The 25842-nt window shown below is 29.1% G+C and overlaps 1 protein-coding gene across 8 annotated transcripts in view; it reads right to left on the bottom strand.

Annotated features, from left to right (window-relative positions):
* LOC129991030 (semaphorin-1A-like) overlaps positions 1-25842 on the bottom strand; it is a 631522-nt gene that overhangs the window by 548140 nt on the left and 57540 nt on the right. For 2 of the 8 annotated variants that reach the window (XM_056098199.1, XM_056098198.1), the window contains exon 2: positions 6302-6445. The exons of the other annotated variants lie outside the window; for them this stretch is intronic. The gene's annotated coding sequence lies outside the window, so the exon portion shown is untranslated. The remainder of the gene's footprint in view (positions 1-6301; positions 6446-25842) is intronic. 8 annotated transcript variants of the gene reach the window in all.

Raw genomic sequence — 25842 nt, 5'->3', positions numbered from 1 at the left:
CTCCCCTGGGACCGATCTCTGCTTGTTTTGAATATGCAACAAATTTTAATTTTAGATTTGTTCAAAAGACATTAAAGGAAATAAAATGGTCTTTCTAAGAGAATAAATAAAAGTAAAAATTAAACGATCTTACAAAAAATAAAGAATTACAATTATTTATAAATTTCTTCATATATTTACCACTTCTAGAAGCAAACAATTAGACGGCTGATGTATTTTAACTATTATCAAAATAATAACTTAAATTTTCCAACATAACCTTTCTTTACATTAAATTTATTATATCTTAATCATCTCAACTAATAGTTGCAGTATCGATCCAAAGTGTTTTTAATTAAATGTCAAAATAAAACTCATTATCGCGAGATGTGCAATTAATGGTCTGTTTTATGACACTTGCATATCTAGTTTCCACTTTTTATTTATTCATGCAGCAGTGAAACGTTGAAACGTGTTCCAATTTTAAACCTTTAACGACAAAATTTGTTGTTTTGATATCAGCGCAACAAGCTACTGCGGTACTGGAAACGTGCGCAACTATGCAAAAATAATATTATGGTATTTTAATTGCAAATGTGTGGATATTATTATTCAGCGGCGCATTTTGTTATCCTAATTTTTCATTTTGGAACGAGTCCAAAATTTTGCGCAGATGATGATCCTGTTAAACTAGCAGGAAATAAATATTTAACTTTCGATGCAAAATAATATTTGCACTGAAAATAAAATTTGTAAAAATGTTTCAATTTTGTCAGTAGAATATTTTTCTAGTGAAATAAAATTAAATAATTATAGACAAATAAACACAATCCTAATAATACATTTAAAATAATTTAATATTCATTTTATAATATAAATATTATAATTATTGCATTGTAATGTTTGTATGATCATATCACATGAAAATATTACAACAGCAGCTTGACACAAAATAATAATCAAAATCAAAATCTGACAAATGCGCATGGCTCAAGAACATGCGCACTAACATTAAGAATAGCGCCACATTGTGATATGAATTTCGATCAGATAACTTAAGCTGAAATAAGAATCTGTGAATATGTACCTAAAATCAAGAATAAGTATTTGTAAATGGATAACGGACAAACTAAATGTTTATGCTATTTAAAGATTCATGTTTATGTAATGGGAATGTCAATAGTCAATATTATAAATCTACTAGCTTTGAAGGAATTAGATAGTTCCATAATTGTTAATTTATCAACAAAACCAGTTATTTCTATTTGACAAAAACAAAGCAGTTAATTTTAATTTAATTATTTTAGTTGTTAAAGTTCATTCTCTATCCTATATAATAAAATGGAGAATTCCTGTATTTAAATACACATGTTATGATTTCAATTTATCCGCATACCAAAATATATTATTTTTCTAATAGTCGAATTCAGGAATCATTTTAACTTCTGAGTTCTACGGTCTCTTTTTTATTATGAATTTAACGCATGAGAACGGTCATGCCTAATTTAACATGCGCTGAAATCAAAATGATTTCTCAGTAAAATTATTTTCTAAATCTATACAAGTTTCAAATGCTTTCTTATAAAATCATTTATTTTTTTAGCTTTGTGTTTTCCTATTCAGTTTTCCGCTGGTTTTTAAAACGCATCCTAAAATTTGAGATCTTTTGTTTAATAACGAAGAAAATAGTTAAAATGATTTTTATTTAACCACGTTTATTCTTCTTTACTAAGAAATACCATATACATAAATGATAAAAACTCCAACTAGCTAAAAATAATAATTTAGTAACTATTATTAATAATAAACTAATTGATTCAATCAATACTATAAAAGATGTATTCAAAGATTTTCAAATTACTACACCCTGAAAATTTCACAATATTTCAAAGTTTGCTACATTGAAGTACTTCATTCGGATAAACTGTTAGCGAAATCATTATCAAAGACCAACTACTCATTTGTTTGTTAATAATCAATCTTTAATTTTTTTATCTGACTCTTGTAACTTTTTGCTCTAGCCAACAAATAATAAAGACCAGCATCATGTGAGTTATCAGAACGATATTCATTCTAAAAAGTAGCTACCATGCCGAAAGCGAGATAAGGTTTTAAACCAAAACTACATTTAACAATGTTTTATGGGGTCTGCTCCAACAAAGTGGCGTCGTGTTATCGTAGGGTTAAATTTTTAAATTACAACTCGGATTAATTAGCCGTAACGTAAGAGGGGTTGTGCTTACTTTATTTTCGCATTTTTAGAAACCCTCATGACGCTATGTTCTCATGCGTTAAATTCAAATTAAATTCCCTCTTTTGGAACTTTTACGCAAGGCTGAATTTAAAACAAACAAGGGTTATTTCCATTATGGAAAAAAAATTAAGTACATATTTCTCTCACTAAATATTTCTGCACTCGTTAAAAGAAAATAACATATCAGCGAAAAATTATGCATTTCTTTGGATACAAAGTTCTTATAAAATAATTATGCAAATATGTCTATTCAAAAAATTATCCAAAAATGAATATTTCTTCTAGATAAATGTTAGAATTAACTTTTTTTTCCAGTTCTGAATTTTAATTAGTTTAACAAGCATTCAAACGTTCATATTTGGAGCATTATGAAACAGAAAAAAAAATTACCTACTGAATGTAATAAAGTGTTTTAAATTTTCGGACAATTAAACTGTGTTATCCTAATTTGTAGAAAATAATAATACTTGAGTTGCTGACAGACCGAAGGTTTAATAGCTTGGTGCAAATCTCCTAACAGTAACTTTTGAGAACTGTATTCTAAGAACATGACAACAGCCTCTACTGATACGCTATCTTTGAAGACATATAAGTCGTTTTGCTATTAACAATCAAATATATATTCCACATTACTTAATTTACACACATTTTTCTATTGGCTTATATATCTTTCGAAAAGAGTTACAGAGAACAAAGTTACCCATTTCTCATGTACATAACGCAATTCATCTGAGCATTCGAGTCACTGATATATATTTTTTAAAATTATTTCGATCCTTAAATCTCAAAAATCTCAGTCGCATGACAAAGGTAAGAGTGCAGGTTAGTCGGCACCTAAATGCAATTAATCATTTGCTTAGCTATAATGCTGTCCTTTACTTACCCCTCCCCCCAGCTGTCAAATGAGCAGACAATTTTAAAGCAAAATTGAAATGAATTAATTGATTGATGGAAATTTAAATGAATGAATGAATGAATGATCTACAGATACATTTTAAATTCTAATACATTCCCAATAACTAAAATCAAAGAATGAATTTTCTTACAAATAATTCCGCCAATAATTTTTTTGTCAATTAAGATTTTTTTTTTTTTTTTTTTTTTCATTTTCCGAGACTACCAAGAAATATTGCGGGATTTAATTCTTTTTATTAATCATTTGTTATTATAAGCCAACATTTTCTTCTTAATATTTATCTTATAAAATAATTAAATTCTTGTATGGAAAATTTTGCAAATATATTTTTATAAAATTTAAATGTTTACACATTTGATTCACAAGTTCGTTCATGAATAGCGAATTAAAAAAAAAAATAATTTTATTACATTTTAATTGGTATTATTTATATTTTATAATATTGCACTTTAAAGCTAATTTAATGATAAGTTGTATTTTAGCCAAGAATTCACATTCCAATAGGTCTTAATCAAAGTCAATTTGCTATGAAAGTATCAATCTGTTATACAAATTTCCTCACTTAATTTATCAGATTAGATAATTATTTATATATGCATCTTTTTAAATATATGCTTAAGATGTTAAAAACTTTTTTTTAAAATTGAATTCACGAGATCGTATTAATTTCACTGTCCCTCTATAAGCAGACAATAATTAATATCCTATTGCAACTAATCAACAAATTCATTCACAACATTCTTAAAATGCTTGCAATTTAGAAATATTATTTTCTTTGACCAAGCAAATGTTAAATTATTTGTAATCAATCTAAGCGCCAATTCGATGGCACCACATTCTCTTCACATTTAAAGCAACCTTATCTACAAAGCAGTCTACAATAAAGTCTACTGGAACGGAAACTTAATTCTAAAAATATCGTCCTAAAATCAATTCACTTGAAAGGACTGACAAATTTTAAGCAAGGAAAAAAATTGGGAATGCACTTCGAACATTCAGAGTGTAGATGCAAACATAAAAATTCCGGAACATTTAGAGAAAATCGGAAAAAGTTCCATCGGAACCCCTCGTGATCTTTCGGAGAAAATGGTAGGAAAATATCCGGTGACCGCCCATTTCCGCTTCCGACGAAACTCGATTCGGAAACTTCCTACTTTGAGCACCTCGCTATTCTGTTACTTTTTCAATGAGAATGCAAAGGGCGAGAGTGCACAGTAAACAGGGCGAGGGACAAGGCCTTTTTTTTACATACCGTCTTCGAATGTCACTTAAATGTTATTTTTATTTCTTGTTTAACTGAAACTGGAGAATAATTTTCTTTTTTCTTCGATAGTTTATATTATAAAATTAAAAAAAAATGATATAAATCAGCTTATTGTTGCATGTATTAGAACGATTTAAACTTCTATTGCTTATTCCATTCTTTGATGAAAAATTTGTCATGAGTAATAACTGCATCAAGATAAAATTTGAAAGGTTTCCTTTATTTTCAAGTACGAAGAAAAATAAAAATAGATACATAAAGCTATAATTCTTCATAAATTTAAATATAATTTAACATCATTATTCCTGATATATTTCATTTTTTTATTTTTTAAATGGTCTTGAAATCCATTTGGAAATGTAGAAAAATGTTTTATATTAACTAACTAAACATAAAACCACATATACAAATGTTTTAAAAAATGGTCACGTTAATATTTTTCAAAAATTTTAATTTATTCTTTGAAGTTGTCAGATAACACAGAACTAAAAAAAAAACAATTTAAGTGGTTATTAAGTTTACATTGAAATAAAAATAAAATTAAAATTAATAAAGCTACCAATAATAGAAGAATGGATAGTGTATTGAAATTGATTAATCTATTAAATTCACACCGTTTTATTGGCAAATAGCTTTCTTTGTATTAAATCAGCCTAACAGAAATACAAAACACGGTGCATTTATTTAAAACAAAGCTTCTTAATTTTTTTTTTCTTCCAGTCACTATCCCTTTTTGGCCAAAACATTCTTCCAAAATACTTTTTCATGCCACAAATTTGTTACGATTTTTAAATAGGAAAATAAAATAATAATTAGTGATAAGTTCAAATCAATTTCACTTAAAATTCGGTTTTAGCAAAAATTAAAATATTTCATGTCAATTTTTTGCTGACAAACATTGTCAAGAATATTTTTAAATAACGAGGATTTTTTTATTTACAAATATTTTTAAATAAAGTTTTTTTTTCTATCTACAAACATTGAAGAATCTAATTATATATATATATATATATATATATATATATATATATATATATATATATATATATATATGAAAATTGGTCGCGACTTACAAGTTTGCTGGGGGAGCTATTTTTCTAGGGGAGTGTGGTCCATAGTTTTTGCATCCTTTAATCAATAACCTTAAAATAATGGTCACCTTGAGGAAACTGTCCTTTGTTTGGATTATCTTCGTTAAGATAGCAGTCGAAGAGATTTAAATGATATTCAAAACTTCATTACTCACTTATAGTTTTGGTTTAGGAAGTAGAAATTTTTTTTGTGTAAAATAGGATAGTGTGTATAGGATATTTATTAAATATTACTAGTTGGATCGCAGGGCTGCATAAAAATGGAATCCTTAATTTTTCAGAAGTATATTTATTGATTGAAATAACACAAAACAATATTTTACAGGATTTAGAAAATTTTTTTCCAACTGGAATTATATGCCTATCTCTAATGTTTAGAAAGGAGCTTTTTTGGCCAAAAACAGAGTAAGCCTTTGTACAAGATTCTCATAAATATTCTAGCATATAATATATTTTTACATGGTGTTGTTTTATTTCAATCGATTCAATGTGCAAACATCTATTTAATTTTTGAACTTAAATTACTTTTAATCCTTATTCAACGATTAAACAAAGCAAAGCATTTCATCGCCGTCAAACAATAAGCATCAGATTGCCCGAAATTGCCGATATAGTGTTTAAGTAGGAAGTTCTTTAACTATGGATCTAAACTGCAAATAAAGTAAACACATGAATTCTTCAGCCGCTTCTACAAGCTGAGGGAAGTAAAACAATAAAATTGGCTAAATTGAAATGTATTAAAATTTTTCAATTTTTTTCCCATAAAACAATTTTTTATTGTCATTTCTTAAACTTACTTTTTTTGAAGGTAGGATTGAATGATGGCGACTTTTTTTTTTGTTCTAAAAGATATGGAGGGGAATTTAGGAAGCCTTTCTATTTTTAAGAAAGCGACAACTTTCCATTCTGCAACTTTTCATTCTGAAGAAAATATTTCTTACCTGTAAGAAAAAAAAGAAACTTATTTCAGCATTTTACAAGAAAGGGGAGGGGAAATACAAAGAAACATATTTTTTTTTAATGACGAGTACTCTAAACAGCTGAACCAAGTTAAAAAAAAAAAGTCTAAAACAAATTAAGAGTTCCACGAAGGCGCATTTGGAGATGAATTTAATTTTGAGATTTAAGACGTTTTAGTTTAATTGTATTAACGTCCCGTTTTTAACAACACTAGGGTTACTTTGGGACGGACCTCGTAATTCTAAACCGCGTTCAGGTGACGAGGTCGACACCTGAGCTTGCACCCCTCCCTCCTCTCCAAACGTCCATGTCATACCAGCGGGAGGACGTTTGGATCAAATGGATTTAACATGCATCAGACCCACTTACACGACGGTTCTTCGTTGGAATCGGATCTCGAACCTGAACCCCTCCGGTTCCAAAGCCGTGACCTTACCACCGGGCCATAGCTGCCCTAAGATGTTTAAGAATGAATTTAGTCTAAAATTCACTTTTAAATTTCTATTATGCAAAAACACTGAAGAATCTAAACCAAGACAACATATTTAACACAAGCAGGTGTATGCATGTTTACCTGCCCAATTTCCTTTGAACATGTAACCCATCGGCACTGATGTAAATGCCGTGCTACGGCCAATTAGATTCCACTACTGTTGAAAAAACAAGGCCTACATTAAATCAGAAGAGTATTCACTAATCTATTTACCATAAAACCATGAATTTTGCCACCTAGTCTTTACAAGTAGATTTAGGCATTAAAGCGCCGCAACATAAAAATCATTATAAATTGAATCGAAGATGTTTCCGAACATTACAGATCCCAAGAGTTTTCACTTACCTCTAATTCGGCTTTAAAGAACACTAAAAACGAAAGAAACAAAAACTCAGTTCAGACAAACGAGGGATAAAGTAAAAAGCACGTTAAAAAGATATAGTCGTTTATTCTTGTTTCTAACAAACAGCAGTGGAATGTAAGGTTCAATTCTTTCCAATAGTACAAAAAGTGAGGTTTGGACGCGAGAAATAAAAATAAAATGTTGCTGAACTTTTCCAAAGGGAAAAATTCTGCAAGGAAAGCTTCCTTCCGTTAATGCGTTCCGACTTGACACGAATGATATCGAGGACGAACGGACACTTCCGAATTTCGAAAACATCATTTTCGATCCATCGAAATGTTCTAAATGGTTCCCTAGGGAGTCTTTTTAACTCAGAACAGCGATGCAGTTGCGAATAGGAGCGATTGCTTCCAATTTCTCTATATTTTTTTCCCCTTCTCTTTCCACTGATTCGCATTTCGTGAAACTTTCCTTTTAGAATGTTTTTTATCAGGATTCCACATCCCCACCCACCATTTCTGCTTCTACCAGGTTTTCGCCATTCATTTACTCTTGTTCTTGCCTTGTCTTAGGGGATCTTGAAAAACATTTTTTTTTTTTTTTTTTTTTTTTTGTGTGTGTGTGTGTGTGTGTCTTTTTAGTTCAGTCTTCAAAAAAGAAGAAAGATTTGAAGGAAACATTCTCTGCATCGTCTAGATCTTTAATCTGTTTAACATACGACTAGAATGTTAAATCTGAAATCTGAATGATAAGATTATTTTCTACAAACTGAAATAATTTCTGTGTGAATGGTCTCCCGGAAACTTACCCAAATATTCTCCAATAAATTTACTCGTGTTTTATTAACCGCAGGCCATTAGCGAAAAAAAGTTGTGAAAGCGCCTATTACAGATAGAAGATTTACAGTTTCAAAGGAAAACTGCGATTCGAAAAAGCGTTTATTTAAAAAATTTAGAAACGTTACGTTATATATGTATGCAAAGTTTTCAAGACTTTAATAAAAATTTTGAACCTTCAAATAGTTATAAAAAAAATACCGCTAAAACACAATGCTGTGCTCCGTCTGATTCAAATCAAATGAATGGTATGAAGAAAGCATCGAAAAAGTCTGAGTACACTTTTAAATTGCAAGCTTGTCAGCTAGTCCCCGTTATACACTACCACTTCTTGACCTTTTAAGAGCAAAGTGTTGTATCCCTTGCGCTGTTAATTATAATTTCAGCAACTGAAATAGTTTTAAAATTGCTACTATATTTTATACCAACATTCTTTTAAAAAAATAACATAACTATCCCTTTTTAATGAAATAATAAATGGCTTAAAATCATTTGAATTTATAACTGATAATTTACGTTTAATTCATTTGTACATCAGTGCATCTTAAACGTATATTATACACCAAAAAAATGAAAGTTTTTCTGAATTATTTCATCTGGCAATGAATTATTCACAAAATTCACCTAACACTAAATTAAATATCATTTTCCCATTTTAAATATCCGTATAGTTATATGTTATCAAACAAAACAATGTATGTGACTTAGGTGGATAGAAATAAGAAAAGTTTTTTTCAGAGCCTATACACAATAATTTCAGTCAGTACAAATAATAAGCACCTTTATATAACTAAAACAATATCCAGACATATTTCAGCGAATTTAATCCTTTACACATTTGAGACGAATTGCGTTTTACTGAAATATATAAACATAAAGAACCGATTTGTCACGGAAATTCAAGTGTTTCCATGAACCAGCTAAAAACAGGCAGAGCAGAAAAAGAAAATATATAGTCACTCTATAAACTCGATGTTTACTTAAGGAAGCTTTATATTATGGCCATGAAAGAAAAGCCTTGTCAAGTGCAAAGTTGCTTTAGAGTGCAGTTTTATTCACACGCAACACTGGCAGACAGATCTTCGAAGAACAAAAAAGAATGAAGTTTTGTTTCGAGTCTCCCAACTGTTCAAGATTTCCTTTGAGATGGAGAGGCAGTTGTTCCAAGAGATTCTTAAAATCAAGATAGCATGGTTTTGAGTTCGGCCTGTTTTATATGATTTTCTTCTGTTATCGCGGAAAGTATATGATAGATTTAGAAGTATTAAAACATTCGCAATGTCTCAAGTGCAATTTCTCTTATTGTTTTTCAATTTTATAATAAATATGGTTGTGAGTCGACTTTTTAAATTGAATGAGAAGTTTCGATACTTTCGCAATCAAAATTGAATCAAAAGTTATGTTAATGACAGACAGGGAATAACTTAACAGTATTAAGATATTCAGATTTTGGAAACTTGTAGAATTTTCCAAATTCTAAATTAACTCTAACATTATAAAACTAAGGTAATTAAAATGATTGTTGTTATGTAATCAGAAACCAGCTATCATTCTGTAAATTTCGAATTCACGATTAGAAGGTAGATATTTGGAATCCACTTTTTTAAATGCTACATTTTTGTAGAGAAAACTTCTGATTTCAAAGTTAATTTCATGCAAGCTGCATGCAAAAAATTTAAATATAGAGTGTGTTATTTCTTAAACTTCCATTGAGGATAAGTTTAAAAGATCTACATCTTTATACTTCAGATATATTTTTTTAAAAAACATTTAACCAAGTAAAGAAAATCTTGATGAACTGTTTTCAGAGCAGTCGTGCAAAAGTAGGAATTGAGAATTAAAAACGTAAATAGATATGGTGGGAAAAAAAGAGGGTAAATACCATCATTAGCAGCTGTAAAGTGCACGATAACGAAATGAAACTGTAACAAAACGAATCGGAGAAAATTACTACAGAAAAGAAAAAAAGCTTTTTTAAAGTTAAACAGAAAAAAAAAAAAAAAAAACTTGGTGCGGATAATATTTGATGCATGGAAAAAGAGCTGAAATATTTTATTTCCTTTTAAAACACAACAAAGGAAAACGGTCTCTTTCACACAGCTTGGAAAAAAAATTTCGTAAAAAAAAACTTTTTTAATGCAACCTCAAGGCGAATCCGGCAGCGTAAAAATTAATGGAAAAATAATTTGAAAGATCGTCTGCTGTGGATGAATACGAGTTTTCGTAATGGTATAAATGAGAACCACAGTAATGGCTAGAAAGAGCAAAGTTTCGAGTTGCGATTAAAACAATTAATTGAAGCATTTAAATTTTTAATAATTTCAAACGACTGCTTCATTAGAGAGGCACAGCTAATACTTTTTTTTATATCTTAAAGATTCGATATTTTAACGATTGAACCTAAAGCTGTAATGCGTTTTACTTTCGAATGGAAGTGCTGCATTTTCATTTCTAATACCAGGACACGCAGTAAATATTGCTTACATTTAAAATAATAAAAAGTCACTAAGCAGTAATTATAAATGCCTGAAAGGCACTTTTTAACGATATAGTATTTTAATTGCACTAATGTTTTATCGCTTTTATTGTCAGCAATTTCAATTCATACGAGTTTTTCTATGCATTTCAGCCATTTAACCATTTCAAGAGTTCTATGTTTCTTTCTCTCTGTTTACAAAATATTCATGTTAATGTACGAAAATATCTTCAGCAACAGTTAAGAGCTTAACATAACTTATTAAAGATTTTCTTTAAAAAAAGTTTCTGTGGTCGAGCAAAGTTATTCGAACAAATACAGGTTTATATAAAGATTTTTTCACATCTTTAGCATTAATTTGTACGAAACAAAAACCACAAACAGTATTTAAAATTAAAATATATAACTAAATTGTTCTATACATTACTCATGCTCATTTGTTAAATAGAACTTGATATTATTTAAGGGTGAATAATAACAAGAAAAGAAATTTGAACTTGCAATCCGTAAAGTCGTAGTAGTATGGTAAGGTTTTAGGCATAAATCGTACCTCGATGGTATCAATTGCAACATTCTATATTTAACGTATTATGCAGTGCACCGAAAGAATACTAGTCTAAAAACAGTATGTTAACAAAAATGTCAGAAAAAATTCCGTTTTGTAGTTACTGTTTAAAGAAAACAGTTAATTTTAATCATAACGTAAGGTCAATCTGGCAGCATTGTCAAAATAATGAAATATCACAAACAAAACAAAACTGATTGGACTATCATTACAGTGTTATAAAAAAAAGTTGTGAATTGTGCTTTAATTTATTTTTAGGGATCAAAATGAAAAGAAATATCACCGGAATAAAAAAAATGTTACTTAAAGACTATTTTTTTAAATCTGAAAAAAGGTATAAAATAATTTTTATACAACAATATTTTTAGCAATAATTAAGCGTAAAAATTAAATTTTACAAAAATTTTCAACAAATCAAACATTTAATCAAAAAATTGAGAATTCACTTCTTTGTGAGTATCGTCTACTCAAGAAATAACTTGGTAGTACCAAATTTGATAACTGTAGCTCTATTGGTTGGCTCTACAAAACATTTCGAACTTTTTTTCGCATCATGTAATTTACAGAAAGTGCGGTAGCCTAAAAATGTTATAATTTTTTTAAGTATAAAAATAACTATGATGCTGAACACGAAGTTTAGCATGTTTTCACTCCTTGTTAAATAAAGAAAAAATAAAAGCGAACTAATAATTTAAAAATAAATAATAAAAAAAGGGTATGTTCTTGCAAAAATGTAATAAAATTCTTTAACGTTTTGTTTAATACTTTCAACTTGCTCAACTTCTTAAAACAGAATGATGATTGCGTTCTGAAAGTGCTTGCATATAATGTTTTAAACACTCAAATGGTGTAGCTTTCAGTGCATTAAATATAACATTCTTGCTTTCCTTGCTCCCCCTTTTTTTTTACTTCTTTGCAATCTAAATCGGATTCATTTGCACTTGGCCTGGATTGATCAAATTCATTAAATATTTGTATTCCATAAATTTTTTAAAAATTATATTGGAGCAATTTCATTGCATTTTAAAACTCTGAAAATAATTAAAACTATGTGGAGTAAAAACAATTCATTGAGACAGTAAAATGAAGCATTTCAATCAAAATTTGGTACCAAATCTATTTTTATATAAAGTTTAAACTCAGCAAAATGACAATAAGAAAAGTGTACAAGAACTTCATTAAAATAATATTCGCTTTTCAAACGAGATTATATTAAATATGTAATTTAAGTTTTTTTTAAAGCAATAGAATTTTGTAATTAAAAATGATGAGACATAGTAAATTTAAATTTTATTGAACCAACATATTCCCAAGACTTGTGAATATAATTAAAACCAGTATTTTAATCACACATTTTATCGTTGCCTTTAAAAAAAATTTTATACTTCCTTTTAATAGTTAATTTTTACATTTTACTCAAATTAAAATCATTTTTTTCAAAGAACCAGTAAGGCGAAGGTCAAATATTGAAAGCACAGCACCAAACAGTGCATCGTAATGAGTTTCCATCAATGCCATAAAAACGATCCAATTTCCAAACCTCAGTTTTCAGCAATGTCATCGTCAAGTGTGACTTTGGTATCTCATTGCAACACCTGGGGAAAAGTGGATCAAGGTTACATCGGATACTACATGCATAATAGACGCTGCCCAGCTCAAGCTCTGTGGCCTCTTTAACAACGAAGCAACACGAAAAGGATCACAACCCGTAATCAATTTCTTTTGCTGGTGTGCGATCATTTTTTCACCATCGTACTAAACGTGTCGAAGAAGTAGGTGAACAGGTACAACAAAAACTGGTCCACGTAAACCCTGAGGGCCTGATTGAACACTGACCCCGTCTTGTTCCTTTAGTTATCTAAGTACCATGTTTTCCAAGTGTCAAAATATTCAGTTATTTTTTTCATTAGTGGTTTTTCTAATCACTACGGGCGTTACGAAGATGCACAGCGTCTTCATCCTCTTTAGGATCGGTTGCCATAGTAACGTCACCTTCCTTGCAAAGTAAATGTAAATATTTTTCCAAGACAGGCAACTTAACGGTGTTGAATATTTATAGATATTTATTTTCAGGGTGCCTCGTCTTCCAGTTCGAGGTTGATGGCTTCCACTAAATTAAATATATTAAGTGCGAGGGAAGACATTTAAAAAAAGAATTTTTGAAAGGTATGTTTATGGCCTGAAGATTTGGGTAGCAACTTAACCGCGCTATCTAAAGATCAAATTATGAATTTCTAACAACTGATTTATAGTTTATTTGCGGCTGCGATGATAAAGATACAGGAAATGTTATTAAAATCTTACAATATTAAAATAAAAAAACGGATATTTGTTCATTTCAATCACCAGTATTTCCAAACATTTAGTGCAATTATATAAATCATAATAAGTAATACATAATTTTTTTTTATAATAGATGTGGTTAAGTTAAATTATGGCAATACCGAATTGAAGTATTTTTTAAAAAACTCAAAAATTACGATTTGTGCAGCTTTCAAAGGTTAATTTTAACTAGAATTTTTTTTTCAATATGACATAAAACTAATGATTTATTTAGCATTTCAGGCTGTTTAGTATGAACTCGCTACAAGAAGATGGTTTAATACATAAAAAAGAAACATACAGTAAATAGGAAGCATTTATGCAATTCTCTTTGGATATGATAATGCTATAGGTGAGTTAAGCTAATTATAATCAAAGATCTTTATAAAAGCTTAGCTTAGTTAGAAATTATTTACAAGTTGATTATAATGTAGTATATAGTTACTATATTGTATCTGTATTATTCAAGGACATAATCATACAAGTTAACATTTTTTCCAAGATATTTGACATTTCATAGATTAGTATAGTTGAAATGTTCAATATGTCGCAAAAATAAATCTTTAACGATTTTCATTAATAATTTTATGTAAGAAGGAAGTTCAATCAAAGTTTAATCGAGAACAGTTTTTTCGAAGTTCCTTTTAAATTTCATAATTCACAATATAAATCTTTCCGCGTTTCGCAGAGACATTAAAATTCCACACACGAAAAAGGAACAGTGCACTTCTAAGTTGCTTGGAACTTTTTTTTTGTTTTGTTATAAAGAAGAACGCCTTAAACACGCAAGCAATAAATTTTAAAAAAATCTAACTACGAAAAGAAATCTTCATGCTTTTCTCTTCTAAAACATTTTTAAAACAGTTACCTCAAAACAAATGAGATACCCAAAATCCTCACAATGAAGTTTTATATATTCCGTTTCCATGCAATTTTTCACCCTTAATGTGTGTATTACTTTTTACCCTTAAATACCATTCTGTGTTTTCTAAAGTCGCAACTCTCGTTTCGTAGATATTATCGCTGCTGTTATTATTAAACCCCCTCTGTGGCGCATCTTTTAGCATTCCACGTATGAAACGTAATAAAAACGTCATACCGCGTCGTGCTTTGTCACAATAATTCCTTTCCCCCTACGGCCTAATGAGTCACTTATATGCAGTGTACAGTAAGAGCTCGTAGCGGCGTGAAATAGAGATCCCAACCCATAAAGAGACCATTTGGGGGTGCTAGGGGACCCTGAGCCTGCTAAAAACAGGGAGAATTTAGAACTGTCATCATAGATTTGGATTTATGAATATAGGTTCGTTCATCTTGGGGCTGTTCACTGTGTGGTTCCAACCGTCTCCAGCAACGGGTGGTAGTAATGTGGTTTGGCGATGTTTTGCCATCGACTGCAGGCAGCTGGTATCCAGTGGTTTTGACCTCAGAACTATGCGTCATTCGTTGAATTTAAAGTAGATCGGTTTTATAGCATCATTTTGGTCAAAGTGTTGAGCGCAGTTTGGATTTATTTTGGCTGAAATGTTTTAGAAACAGTTAATTTTTCAAAGAAGATACATAAAACACTATTGAAATTAAGTGCCACTTACAGTATTGCTTTTACTAAAGATAAATAAATGAATTAAAAGTGGATGAATCTGAAATATATATATGATATGAACATTTCCTCAAAGTGTTCAGTAAACTTTCATATTCATTATCTTTTTTTTAAATTGTTCATTAATTAAATAACTTTAAAAAGAAATTCAGTAGAAAACGTCAGATATCAATTAATTAAATAACTTTAAAAAGAAATTCAGTAGAAAACGTCAGATATCAATTAATTAAATAAACATTAAAGTTAATAAATTTCACATCTTCTGTTATAAATATTTATTTAAAAAATCCATAAATATTATTTTATTTGCAATTATTTTATTATTTTGGAATAAAAAGAAACTTAACGAGGAGCAATTTGTAAGCTTAAAATTTAAAACGGAACCGCATTCCTGAAATTATGAATTAAGTGATATATATTAAATGATTTTCATCAAAATCAAATGAATACGATTTTGCAAATTTTCAACAAGGAATATGAAATTAAACTGATACATTCGACTCACTTTTCTGATTAAAAAACTAGTACATAAAATAAATATTCTTCCAAAACTTGTATTCTTTGAAAGGAATGATAAGACTATTTTAAGAAAATTTTTATATTATATTATATTATCAGAATTATTATTATTATTATTATCTACTTTTTCCAACTATAAATTCAAAAGAAACGAAATAATCCCATAACTTGATTTTTAGCATACGACAAATGTACTACTGTGAGTAACCCAGATATTGTCAAAAAAGAACTTTATGGTTGGTTGAAATTTCAGTCATTATTTGAATCTTCCAAATATTTCTCTTTTTTCTTAAACGGCAGAGCACGATTCTTGGAAAATGTAATTCTCATGAAACATGAACTTAAAAACAAAGCGGTTTATCATTTATCCTTTCTTTATAGCCTACTTCAAACAGAATTCAAATTAACGAAAACAAGAAACAAAACCGCCTCAGGTTTCACCGACAGCATTTATTCCAACGAATGAGTCCTCTATTCCTCAGCGCACAAATAACAAAGCTAAATTCTGATAACCAAAACACGTGCTCCAAGAGAGCAAAGGTAAGAAGAGCCTGCCATCTTCAAAACAAAATCGCAGTTAACATAACCTAAATTCAAATAGCTTAAGAGATAAGTCCTCAAAAGAAATTCGCCGTAAAAAAATAGAACCTGCTCTCGAAGATAAGAGACGCTGAACTGTCAAATTGAAAGTTCAGAGCAGACAGCGCACGCTGGAGATGATGGTCCTTTTTATCTTCTTCAATGATGACAACGGAGACTTTCGAGGTTCACCACAGGTGTGCGTTGGACAGCTTGAAGATGGAGGGTCATCAATTTAATCGCGTTTCTCTAGAAGTTTTTTTTTTTTTTTTCTCTTAGTCGTATAGCGACACTACTTCCTAACTGTTGTTAATTTTCTCTTCTTGGAGAATTCGTGTCTAAGATTTGTCTTTGATGTTGGCATTTGTTTTAATCTGAAGTACAGTTTTGCCACCATAGCTCTTATTTGAATTAGTCAGCAGAAAGGATTGGCTAGTTGTTCACAACCAGTTTCTGTTACATTTTTAAATACTATTTTAAAATGCAGTAAAAAATGGCTGTTTTTTTAAGAGAATCAATAACAATGAACAAATCTCATAAATCGAATCAAAGAATGCAGAAGGTCAACAGCATGAAAAAGACAAAAAAAAAAAAAAACTTCGTAAGTAATATTTAAGCAACGATTTATTCCATTTGGATTTCAGTTTTTCCTGAATTATTATTATTACTTTCAATTTGAAATTAAAGTTTATATACATTAAATTTCAAGGGATAGTATTTTGTGTATAAAAGAAATCCATCGGTGTGTTCATGTATTCGAAATTTTTCTCTTTCACCCTTTCTAGGGTCGTGGGAAGTATGCTTCCCAACAAATTTATCAATATTTGTATGAAATTATGTAGGTTGGCTTAAGTTCTGACAAATTGTTTTAGAAAGACAGAAACTTAGATGCTCCAGCTCTTTATTTTACACAAAATGATGTGTCTTGATTTGTTACTTAATTATTAATTAACCAAATTGATTAATGAATCAAATTAAATTTATCAATTAAGCTAAATGAATCCCTTTTCTTATTCTAATTTCAAGCCTAAAAATATTTAAACATAATATGACTAGAAAAAAAATGGCCCTTTAAAGGGTTAAAGTATCAATCTTAAGAAATGAACATTTTCAATCTCGTGTTATAAATAAAGGATATAAATAAATGAATAAATATATCTTAAGCCTTTCAAAGACTGGCCAAGCTATTGTTTGTATTTACTTTTTGTTAAATTGATACTTCTATTAATTTTAAGCAATATAATTTTTTTATTAAATACATTAGTTGTAAAAACACATTAAATACAGTTGAAATGTCAGCACAGGAAATGTCAGTAATCACATGTTATTTGTTTTATCAATACATTTGTTTACTATTCACTTATATCAGGGGACAAATATATACGTAAAAAAGTTCACTCGCTAAAAAAATATTACGATAAAATGTTGTTACTCCAACAGCTATCAAATTCTACTTAAACCTTTAAGCATCTATTTCATTAAAAACAATTCCAACATGGCTTCAAAAAGCTGAAGAAATCAAATTAAACACTATTATTAAACACAAAGAGGATTAATATGTAAAGAAACATTTTTATATGTTTCAGTCACTTTTGAAAATTGATCTACAAGAAACGCTTCGATATAAAAACATGTTTGACCCAAAAAATATTTTACACCATCAAACTCAACTGCAATATAAACTACTGTAACTCCCTTCGATTATTATTGAAGTATTTTAGTTGTAACATTTCACTATTTGCAATATTTTTATGTGGTACTTCTCCTCTAAAAGTTCTGTTTAAATGCTGTGGACAATATAGAATCGTACCAAAGGAAAAACAGTAGAGAATTTTTAAAGAAGTTGATATATTTCAAAAATAATTATATAGTAAACTAGAATGAAAACGGATTGTTAATGTTTGTCTTTATATTTATCGACAAGAATTTCTTTCAATAACAGATTTTAAAAAAAGTGGATCAGTAAGCAGAAAATTCATGAAGTATGAAGAAATAAAAATGGCAAGCAGACATACCTAGTTTGATTAAATATAAATCCAATAACACAATTCTAAATTCCATAATCTTCAACCATGGTAGCTAAGCCATTCCAAACAAACTAACCCATTATTACACAACCGAATTAATGCTTAAACTGTATGTTTGCTCATTGTCTTCAGTCACTTTTTAAAATAGATCTGCACGAAAGGCTTCTGTGCGAACACGTTTGCCCTAAAGGCAGCTCACGTTCCGAACAATGTATGCTTCGTTGTAGCTCACCTTGATTCCTGTTAGGAAACAAATTATCCAGCACGTGAAACAAAAGAACGGAATCGATGAACAAGACGCGCTTTCGATTCTATTCACCCACAACTCAGAGATAAACAGCGGAAAACGAACTTTGTTTTGATGGTGGCTGCAGAGTCCTCCCAATTCTTTAACTTTGAAGTTCTAGAACCCTTTGGGCGGAAATACAGATCTACTCTGGTCTTACCCTAGATGATGACCGCGTCTTTTTTCTTTTACTTGGAAGTTCCCCCTTTTTTTGGTGATATTTTTTTCTGGTTTTCCTCTTCCATCTATTGGTTTGTTTCCCCTCCGGTAGTGAACAGTAGCAAAAAGATGTTTGCCATGTGACAGGCAAAAGTGACGGCTACCGACAGGTAATATCGCCTAAGATGTGGGAGGGGTTCCTTTACTCTTTGTTGTGTTATTTCATCGTTTCGAATGGCACTGTTACTGGCGGAAATAGCCTAGTGTGTAGTGAAATAACTTCTACATGTATTCTTTAGACCTCAAAATTTAGAGTTTTCTCAGAGAGGAATTGAACTATGAAAGTAAAACTATAAAAGCTCCTTTATTCATATATTTACTTGCTTTAAAATGATTGAAGTTATTTTATGGCTAACTTATTTTTTCTTCCTGAATAATTTTAATACTAAGCCTTTATTTGCTTTAAAAATTCAGATAAATTATTTCTGTTGCAACGAATGCAACAAAATTTATATCCTATAAAAGTTTCTAAATAATCAAGTAAATTTTGAACATACTGATATGAAGAAAAAATTATTTTTGAACTAATACTTCAGTTTATATAATCATCATTAAAAATCTATGCAATTACTTAAATTAATAAATGAAATATAATTGAAACTAATATAATAAAAACAGAATTTCAGAGTTAGAAAAATGGCTATTATTCACCACCTCATAGACTAGATATCTGAAAGATTATGCTTAAAAAGTTCAAAACATAACTTTTTGTGTTGAGTTTCAATTGAATTAACTAAAATATTACAAATATGAAAACTTAGAGGGAAGCAATCATAAATGACGCTTTTTCAATAAAATGTTGTTAAGGAGGCGTCATTTATGATTCTTAAATTCGAAGCTTAAAGAAAAAAAAATCACTCTTAAATTGGAAGCTAGAACTTCTGAACGTGTCAGCAACAGAAATACAATTTTGTCACTTTCGATTTCTTACGAATTAGTTTCAAAAGTAATTCGAACCTGCAAGTGATTTAATCTTAATAACTACAAATAAAAGTGAGCATAAAAAATACTAAACATTGATTTTACACTTTTGAATGAATAGGGAATATTGGGATAGAAAGTTCTTGATTTTTACAACGAAATAAAGTACTATGTATGGAAAATTAAAATCATAAAAGGTCGATAAGTAAAGTAAATTCGAATTACTGTAAAAGAAAGACCACAACTCCAAATCTAAAGCAAGAAAGATTATTGTTTCAAAAATTTTATTCCACAGAGATTGTTTTCCTCGAATCCAAAGAGGCGAAATAATTACGCGGGTCTCAAGAAACCTCAGCGTGAGAAATGGCAATTCGTTTTACATTCAAAATTTCGTAGTCAGAAGTCCATTGTATAGTAATCAAAGATCGTCACTTAAGTGCCGCAGAACTTAAAGTGAGAGCAACACTTAAGCCTAACTTCATCTCTTTATTCTAAAGGATTCATTGTTTAGATGAAAGAGCAAACCAGAACAATGATCTGAAAGAAAAGAACTGGGAAACATTTAGCGCATAAGCTGAAAGAAGTTCTGAAGGAAAAGACGTCTCAAGAAAGAGCTATAAGAGTCTTTTGAGTTTTCAAAGGAAACTTTTGCTTTCTTGGTGTTCTAAAAATCAATATTGTAAATAAAATATCTTTAAAGAAATGAATAGCAGAAGATCTCAAATGACTCTAATGCAAAGTCTGCATCAATTATTTTGAAGATAATTTTATGCAGTTTCGAAACAATTCTTATATCTATAAATATTTGCAATATTCAAAGAGTTCGCTTACTTCTGAAAATACATTTGTCACAGACAAAATTCTTTACAATATATGCCTGAAGTATAGCTTGTAAAATTCTGAATTTCAAATACATTTCTACGAAGCGTGTCGCTTCAAGGCGGAGAATATGGATTAATTTCAATTCTTTTTATTAATGAAACCTTTCTTGTTACTACAAGGAAAAACTATTCATTTCTTTAGTTTTTCATACACATAGAAAATATCTCTAAAAGATGCTTTAAAAATAAAATGCTACATTCTGATATCATAATTGTTTAGAATTGAGCACAATTTGTAATATATTTGTCACTCATTTTCGAATTCAAAGGAAAAAGAATTACTGATCTAAAACTGCAAAATTTAAGATTAAATACACCCTTGACAAAAATATTAGAATAATTTTTATTTAAAATTAAAATAATCACCATATTAATAATCTCATTTTCCTTTTCTATCTCATACTGAATGATTGTATGATGTGCAAATTAAGTTTTCTCATTACCTTTTTTTTTTCAAAATAAATAAATAAAAAAGACCAAGAAATCCTGCATACATTTTATACATTTTTGAAACACATATCAAATGAATCAAATTACAAACAAGCATTAAAAAGTGTTTACATGTTAAAAAAAAAAAAAAATGCTTCCTGTAATCCTAACTAGATGGATGAGGCAACAGAGCTGTGCCATCCGTTTCTGCCGATCCATTTATTGAGATAGGGCTTGCCTTGCTTATCAACTGGGTTCACAGTGAAGCAGCACGAGTAATTAACATTTTGCCCGAAGGTACCAGTCTCCTAACACTATTAATTTCGCAGGCGAACACCAGTATGTTTTGAATCCGAATCTAATTGAAGAGTCTCCACTACCTAGCATGTCGGCAGAGCTGATTTGCTCATTCAACCCCCGAGGCCAAATTCCTATGCACGATTTGCCTTCCTTTGCCCAGAAGATTACAAAGGTGATACGCTGAGAATTATCAGAGCTGCTTTTAAGGAGACAGGTACTTATTTTCCCATGTCCATCAAATTGGGATAAATGCCATTGAATAAATATCCAAAACGTTGACATTTTAGTTACAATGCTTGCATGGGTTTATGAAATCCTCCGCAAGTTGTTATGAAGATAATTGATTTCAATCTATTGCTGCTACCTACCTAGAAAATATATTCAAGTGGTAGTGGCATTTGACAGAGCAGAACAAAAATTTTAAATCAAGCTTTAAATTAATTTTAATAGCCAGGGATTACTTTAGTCACATCTCAAAGAAACGACTGTCATTGTTTCATGACGAAACAGCATAATACTTCTTCTCTTTATCAATTAAGCATCTTATATGATTTGGTTTCAAAATTATATGGCTCATTTCTTTAGGAATTTGATAGCAATTTAAATATTCTTTGTTACAATATGAAAACTTTAACTCTAAAACTCCTTATAAAATACTAGTATTAGTATCGAAAATAGCTCAATGCATGTATTTATAAAGTATATTTGTAATAATTGATCAATTTTTATTTAACATTTTAATTTCAAAAATTAACGTTTCGTTATTTTTAAAAACATTTAATTATTTCAGTTAATAATATCAGTAAAGAAACACAGTAAAGTCTTAGCTAAGTGACAACAAGCCAGAAAAAAAAGTGATTTCCATCGAACTAAGAAGTCTAGACATGTTAACAATATGTATTTGGAACATCACATTCTGCTAATTCTTATTCTGTACTTTTAATTCTAAATGCAACGTTTTATATTTAAATTTTAAAAATTCAATAATTTCATTCGTAGCATATTTTATGTAGTAAAATATAAAATCTGGAAATGAAAAATTAGTTTAAATATATCATTTTTTTAAAAATCTATAAGCCATATAATCAGTTTTTAAATCATAAGGTATAGTTGTTTTTCTTTACATCAAATAATTACATTGTACTAAAGATATAATCCTTTACACCCAATCGTTCATAAAGGTTATTAAACTTAAAGGCATAAAAGAAGATTCCAAAATATATTTAAACACTGATATACTAAAAAGATTTTAATTTACATTCGGAATACAAAATAGTTTATTAAGCTAAATTTGCTATCATTTCTACAATTCGGAATTCGACTGAAAAAAAAATTGAAAAGATTTTAATCTGAATTGACTTTTCAATTCTAAGAAAACATTTTTCAGGTAATGATCTCAGATTGCTGAGAGAAAAAGATTCAAAACAAGAGGTCTTACAAATCGTTTGTCTTCTTAATGGATCACAAAATTAAAACATGCGATGTAGGCGGAGCCGTTCCAAAAGTCAACGATAAAGATGATGAAACTAATCGTTATCGTTTTTGGGCGACCAAACGATCCGCTGTTTTTACCAAACCTAAACTTTAATTAATGACGGCAAGGCAGACAAACTTTCGTCATTTTTCCTTTTAATAACTTATCGCTCGTTTTCCCTTTTCATTGCGGATCTTTTCTTTGTTTATGTATTATTTTCCATCCTTTTATCTTAATTTGGGATTTTGCTCTTGACGTTCTTCATTGATTAATTTCTCTTACAAACTAAAGGAAACCATAATACTCCTTTACTTATTCTAATTACAGCTAAGTTAAGGAACAAATTAAGGATAATTTTAAGCATTCATTTCCGCTTTATAATTTTTATTATGCATTTACAAAATTCTCCCTCTCATTAAGTGTATGCATTGTTTTCAAGAAGGTAATTTGCATTTCATAACTTCAAAAATTTAAAAGAGTATAATTTTTATAAAATAAAAACAGTGAGCCGTGGGTTAGTACATTTTGAATTTCGAATATGCTTGGATTTTTTTACTGCATATTTTAATGGTGATTTTTGGTCATTTTAATTTGGAAATAAATAATTTTAAATAAAAAAATAAGCAGACTTGTCCTTACCGTAATTTGAAAGTGAAAAATCAAGCATGAAACAAATTACAAAAACAAAAAAAAAAAATAGCAGCATATTATTTTACACTACGGTTATTATATTTAAAGACTAAAAAAACTGGTATGTATAAAATAAAACAATTGAAAATAATAATATCAAAGATATATTAATAATTTTTTTCAATTCGCTTCCTTTAAAAAAAAACTACAATTTATAATGAAAGTTCATTTAAAAAAAAGATATCAAGAAAGTTTTTTCATAGAAGAACAGTTGTACATTTACCAAATGTCGATACATAAAGCATCAAAGGCAGTTTTCAGTAAAAGAAAAAAAATATTAACTTTTTAATTAATTAATTTTTTCTACTATCTAATTAGTCATCTTAATCTTCTATTAAGAGTGTCCTTTCGTTTTGATTCAAAAGAAGATGCAGAGAATACTTGAGATAGTGTTTCGTATTCAAAATAATTTTTGTATTAAATTTAACATTTACAAATGGCTTAGTTAATACTGAAAAATTAAAAGGAGCAAAAATATACATGAGATATGGATTATCCGGTAAAAGGATTAATAACAGTAATGACAACTAAGTAATAAAGTGTATTAATTGGTGTCACAATTTTATAAAAAAAGGAGCTATGCATAACATTTAATATCTTGATGACACCGCATTTGTCGTTCCTTTTTGCAAAACGATCAACGAATAATTAGAAAATTATATTGCATGCACCGTATTTAACATCTTTTATTTAAACATTAATTAAGTCTATAAAGATTTTAAAAAATCGTGATATTATTATTTGAGTATATTATTATTATTATTTTTATCTAAAAGCATCTTAATAATATTTCAGATACCTAAAAAAAAACGTCTTCTCATTCTCTTAAATGTATTTCATTTACAACCTCTGAAAAATAGACAGCCAGTTACTAAAACATATTATTTAAAAAAAGTCAAATCGAATAGTATAAGTATATACACTCGTTACTTTCTCCTTCAGTTTCAGGACAGAGTTGAAGGAAGTGACCCTGAAGAGTTTTTCATTGACCAGTTAGTTAATCGCGCACTTTAAATGAGTTCTAGGTTACCGGAATGCTAATGATTTGGTGACAGACTAAACGTTAAAGATCTGCTGTTCATTTATATACATTACAAAAATGATTTAAGTGATTGAAAAAGTTAATTTATTAATTTCTTTCAAATTATTATCATAAATTTATTAATTTTGAATATATTTATTCAATAAAATACTCACTTTTTAAATCAATATTATGCTATAAAACAATTCTGATATTTTTTATTGTTCTTATTGTACACAACGTTTCGGTTTTTATTAGTTAGAACAAATTTTACGTCCTGTTTATTGCTTAAGCATCTAAAACTTCAATATAAAATGTCTACATTTTTTAATGGTACTCTTGTATTTCATACTTCATTTAAATACTATATTGTGTACTGAATTACATATCTAAAGTTTTATATCATTTTGCATAACAACCATGATTTAACATATAAACCCCAAATTTCTTTCAGAAAATTTTTTGCCACTGACAAGCAGAAACAGCTTATTATATGTATCATAAACAATTTATTAGCTGATTAATATAAGCTAGAAATAAAGTCAATATTACAATTTTGGCATATAGCACACTAATCTTGAAAAGTGTTTTAAACATACACTAGCTTATAGGGGGAAATTTGTAAGGGAATCCTTTATTCAAGCACTTTGAATAAATAGAAACGATAGTTTTAAAATTAGAAAGATTCTGAAAGTTTCTTATTCTTGATTTATAGTTTAAATTAATTTAATGGAACTTGCGAAATTTTTGTTCACAATCAAAAAATTAAAAATAATAGAAAAATTAATGATTCAATTCAAAGAAATAATTCATTACATTCATACAAATATAAGTGCACTACATCTTTATTCCAGCTTTTAAAAAGCTATCTAGCAACTTTTAGTTCATTATTGGCACACTAAATTTACGTGTGAAATTACAAAATTATAAGCCGAATGATTCCAATTTTAGTTTAGCTTAGATAAGTCGAATAAATATTCCGAAAAAATGCTAATCATAGTAATACACTTCTAAATGTCATTTATTTTAAGGGGGGGGGGGAAACCGAAAGAAAGAAAGAAAAAGGAAAAACATTTCGCCGAGTCAAGCCATAAATAAGAATGCAAATAAATTTTTCTTCTCAGAAAGCGCCTGAACAAATTGCCGTCATCACATCTGAACGATGATGAAATTCTCACAGTTAACGACTCAGAAGGTATATAAATATATATCAACAAAGCTTCTCATATGCACTTCTAAAAATACAGTCCAATTGGATCCTGCAAGGTTTAGAGATTAAAATATTCGTCTTTTCCCCTTCTTCCATTGTAACCGTGTCCGTTCCTCAGGTTAAGGTATAACCGAAAAATATCATTTCAATTATCCATCTGGCAACAGCGATAATTGCTCACTGCAAT

Source organism: Argiope bruennichi, chromosome 2 (assembly GCF_947563725.1).
Source record: "Argiope bruennichi chromosome 2, qqArgBrue1.1, whole genome shotgun sequence".
NCBI classification, from domain to species: domain Eukaryota; kingdom Metazoa; phylum Arthropoda; class Arachnida; order Araneae; family Araneidae; genus Argiope; species Argiope bruennichi.
This window is presented reverse-complemented; position numbering and strand designations above follow the sequence as displayed.